The 5,122-nt window shown below is 41.0% G+C and overlaps 1 non-coding gene across 1 annotated transcript; it reads left to right on the forward strand.

Moving 5' to 3' along the window:
* Positions 1–501: 501 nt before the first annotated feature.
* Positions 502–573, forward strand: trnag-ucc (transfer RNA glycine (anticodon UCC)). The gene has a single exon. It is a non-coding gene; the product is annotated as a tRNA-Gly (tRNA).
* Positions 574–5,122: the final 4,549 nt, after the last annotated feature.

Genomic DNA, 5,122 nt, shown 5'->3' on the forward strand with positions numbered 1-5,122 from the left:
GATGGGTCTCTCTCAGAGTGTTTACACTGCCCGCTCACCCTCACTGATATTCTATCTTTGAACTGCTGTAATATTGTCCTTTAGTAATATTGCTGCTCCTCCTCCTTTCCCTATTTCCCTGTCCTTTCTAAAGATCTTATAGACTTGAATATTAAGCTGCCATTCCTGCCCAGTTGGTATTCAGGTCTCTGTAATGATTTAATGTAATTATTTAACTTTACTCAATGGCTGATGTGAGCTGTGGTAAAATGTATTTCCAGCTGGTCAAGTATTGCAGGTATCGACTGTCTCTTCAGTCCGATATCAGGTGAAGAATTACTGGCTGGTGTGGAATTTCCATTGATTGGGGGTTGGTGAAATCTACTGGGCGGAAACAGGAACTGCAACAGAGCGAGAAAGGATCCGTCAGAAACCAGTGAAAATGAAGAACAAAATCCAACAGCCTGCAGTGTCTGGTCAGGATCTGATGTTTGGGAACTATTTTATTGTTGGTTATTTTCAGCGATGGTGGTATAGTGGTGAGCATAGCTGCCTTCCAAGCAGTTGACCCGGGTTCGATTCCCGGCCATCGCAATTAAGTGTTCTTAATAGTTTATTTCCATCAGAAACTCTTAAGTTTATAATCGAATTTGATGCAGTTCAGTTGGAAATTGTTTCCAAAACAAAATCGAGTGTAATTATCGTAAAATGTTTTCAACCTTCATTTCTTTTCCCGACAGAAGGAAAAGAGGAAAAACATGCTGGAAATACTGAGTTACCAAGGGTCGAATGAGAGTGAGGAAGGGAAATGATATGTTAGCCTTTATTGTTAGGGTGTTGGAATATAAGAGTAAGGAGGTCTTGCTGCAATTGTAGTGTGAGGAAATATTGTGTAAAATTGGCCAATATTCGGTGGAGTTTAGAAGAATGAGAGGTGATCGCATTGAAATGTATAAGATTCTTGGACGGCTTGACAGGGTCGATGCTGAGAGTTTGATTCCCCTGGATGGAGAGTCAAGAACTGGAGCTCATAGTCTCAAGATAAGGGGTCGGCCATTTAGGACCGACATGAGGAAACATTTCTTCACTCAAAGGATTGTGAATGTTTGGAATTCTCTACAACCCAGAGGGCTGTGGATGCTCAGTCTTTGAGTTATATTCAAAGCTGAGATCGATAGATTTTAAGAGAGCAACATGCATTATAAAGAGTTGGACGACCATGCATTAGAAACAGTGAGAGCACCATGCATTATAAAAGTGAGAGCACCAAGCATTTTAAACAGTCAGAGCAGCATGCATTGTTATCAGTGAGAGCACCATGCATTTAAAAAAGTGAGAGCACCATGCATTATAAACAGTGAGAGCACCAAGCATTTTAAACAGTCAGAGCAGCATGCATTGTTATCAGTGAGAGCACCATGCATTTAAAAAAGTGAGAGCACCATGCATTATAAACAGTGAGAGCAGCATTGATTATGAACAGTGAGACCAATATGCATTTTATACAGTGAGAGCACCGTGCATTATAAACAGTGAGAGCACCGTGCATTATAAACAGTGAGAGCACCGTGCATTTTAAACAGTGAGAGCACCGTGCATTATTAACAGTGAGAGCACCATGCATTATAAACAGTGAGAGCAGCATTGATTATGAACAGTGAGACCAATATGCATTTTATACAGTGAGAGCACCGTGCATTACAAACAGTGAGAGCACCGTGCATTATAAACAGTGAGAGCACCGTGCATGATAAACAGTGAGAGCACCGTGCATTATAAACAGTGAGAGCACCGTGCATTATAACAGTGAGAGCACCATGCATTATAAACAGTGAGAACACCATTCATTATAACCAGTGAGAGCACCATGCATTATAATCAGTGAGAGCAGCATGGATTATGATCAGTGAGACCAATATGCATTTTATACAGTTGGAGCACCGTGCATTATAAACAGTGAGAGCCCCATGCATTATAAACAGTGAGAGCACCATGTATTCTAAACAGTGAGAGCACCATGCATAATAAGCAGTGAGAGCAACATGAATTATAAACAGTGAGAGCACTGTGCATTATAAACAGTGAGATCACCGTGCATTATAAAAAGTGAGGGCACCATGCAATACAAGCAGAGAGAGCACCGTGCATTGTAAACAGTGAGAGCAGCATTGATTATGAACAGTGAGACCACGATGCATTATAAAAAGTGAGAGCACCGTGCATTTAAAACAGTGAGAGAACCATGCATTTTAAACAGTGAGAGCACCATGCATTATAAACAGTGAGAGAACCATGCATTTTAAACAGTGAGAGCACCATGCATTTTAAACAGTGAGAGCACCATGCATTATGAACAGTGAGAGCACCGTGCATTTTAAACAGTGAGAGAACCATGCATTTTAAACAGTGAGAGCACCATGCATTTTAAACAGTGAGAGCACCATGCATTATAAACAGTGAGAGAACCATGCATTTTAAACAGTGAGAGCACCATGCATTATGAACAGTGAGAGCACCGTGCATTTTAAACAGTGAGAGCACCGTGCATTATAAACAGTGAGAGCACCATGCATTATGAACAGTGAGAGCACCGTGCATTTTAAACAGTGAGAGCACCATGCATTATAAACCGTGAGAACACCGGGCATTATAAACAGTGAGAGCACCGTGCATTATAAACAGTGAGAGCACCATGCATTATGAACAGTGAGAGCACCGCACATTTTAAACAGTGAGAGGACCATGCATTATAAAAGTGAGAGCACCATGCATAATAAACAGTGAGACCACAATGCATTATAAACAGTCAGAGCACCATGCATTTTAAACAGTTGGAGCACCATGCATTTTAAACAGTGAGAGCACTGTGGATTTAAAACAGTGAGAGCACCGTGCATTATAAACAGTGAAAGCACAATGCATTGAATGCAGTGAGAGCACCATGCATCTAAAACTGTGAGAGCACCATGCATTTTAAACAATGAGAGCACCGTGCATTTAAAACAGTGAGATCACCATGCATTATAAACTGTGAGAGCACAATGCATTGTAAGCAGTGAGAGCAGCATGGATTATGATCAGTGAGACCAATATGCATTTTATACAGTTGGAGCACCGTGCATTATAAACAGTGAGAGCCCCATGCATTATAAACAGTGAGAGCACCATGTATTCTAAACAGTGAGAGCACCATGCATAATAAGCAGTGAGAGCAACATGAATTATAAACAGTGAGAGCACTGTGCATTATAAACAGTGAGATCACCGTGCATTATAAAAAGTGAGGGCACCATGCAATACAAGCAGAGAGAGCACCGTGCATTGTAAACAGTGAGAGCAGCATTGATTATGAACAGTGAGACCACGATGCATTATAAAAAGTGAGAGCACCGTGCATTTAAAACAGTGAGAGAACCATGCATTTTAAACAGTGAGAGCACCATGCATTATAAACAGTGAGAGAACCATGCATTTTAAACAGTGAGAGCACCATGCATTTTAAACAGTGAGAGCACCATGCATTATGAACAGTGAGAGCACCGTGCATTTTAAACAGTGAGAGAACCATGCATTTTAAACAGTGAGAGCACCATGCATTTTAAACAGTGAGAGCACCATGCATTATAAACAGTGAGAGAACCATGCATTTTAAACAGTGAGAGCACCATGCATTATGAACAGTGAGAGCACCGTGCATTTTAAACAGTGAGAGCACCGTGCATTATAAACAGTGAGAGCACCATGCATTATGAACAGTGAGAGCACCGTGCATTTTAAACAGTGAGAGCACCATGCATTATAAACCGTGAGAACACCGGGCATTATAAACAGTGAGAGCACCGTGCATTATAAACAGTGAGAGCACCATGCATTATGAACAGTGAGAGCACCGCACATTTTAAACAGTGAGAGGACCATGCATTATAAAAGTGAGAGCACCATGCATAATAAACAGTGAGACCACAATGCATTATAAACAGTCAGAGCACCATGCATTTTAAACAGTTGGAGCACCATGCATTTTAAACAGTGAGAGCACTGTGGATTTAAAACAGTGAGAGCACCGTGCATTATAAACAGTGAAAGCACAATGCATTGAATGCAGTGAGAGCACCATGCATCTAAAACTGTGAGAGCACCATGCATTTTAAACAATGAGAGCACCGTGCATTTAAAACAGTGAGATCACCATGCATTATAAACTGTGAGAGCACAATGCATTGTAAGCAGTGAGAGCACCATGCATTTAAAACAGTGAGAGCTCCATGCATTATATACAGTGAGTGCACCATGCATTATAAGCAGTGAGAGCACCATGCACATTAAACAGTCAGAGCACCATGCATTATAAACTGTCAGAACAACATGCATTATGAACAGTGGGAGCACAATGCATTATAAACAGTGAGATACCAAGCATTATAAACAGTGAGAGCGCCATGCATGATAAGCAGTGAGAGCACCATGTATTTTAAACAGTGAGAGTACCATGCATTATCAACAGTGAGAGACCAATGCATTTTAAACAGTCAGAGCACCATGCATTATAAACTGTGAGAGCACCATGAATTACAAACAGTGAGAGGAGCATTGATTATGAACAGTGAGACCAATATGCATTATAAACAGTGAGAACACCTTGCATTAGAAACAGTGGGAGCACCATGCATTGTAAGCAGTGAGAGCACCATGCATTGTAAGCAGTGAGAGCACCATGCATTATAAAGAGTGAGAGCACCATGCATTATCAACAGTGAGAGACCAATGCATTTTAATCTGTGAGAGCACCATGCATTATAAATAGTGAGAGCACCATGCATTACAAACAGTGAGAGGAGCGTTGATTATGAAAAGTGAGACCAATATGCATTATAAACAGTGAGAGAACCTTGCATTGGAAACAGTGGGAGCACCATGCACTATAAACAGTCAGAGCACCATGCACGTTAAAGAGTGAGAGCAACATGCATTATAAACAGTGAGAGCACCAAGCATTGTAAGCAGTGAGAGCACCATGCATTATAAAGAGTGAGAGCACCATGCATTTTAAACAGTGAGAGCACCATGCATCTGAAACAGTGAGAGCACCATGCATTATGAACAGTGAGAGAAACATGCATTATAAACAGTGAGAGCAACATGC

The sequence above is a fragment of the Heptranchias perlo genome, unplaced genomic scaffold, assembly GCF_035084215.1.
Source record: "Heptranchias perlo isolate sHepPer1 unplaced genomic scaffold, sHepPer1.hap1 HAP1_SCAFFOLD_47, whole genome shotgun sequence".
NCBI lineage: Eukaryota > Metazoa > Chordata > Chondrichthyes > Hexanchiformes > Hexanchidae > Heptranchias > Heptranchias perlo.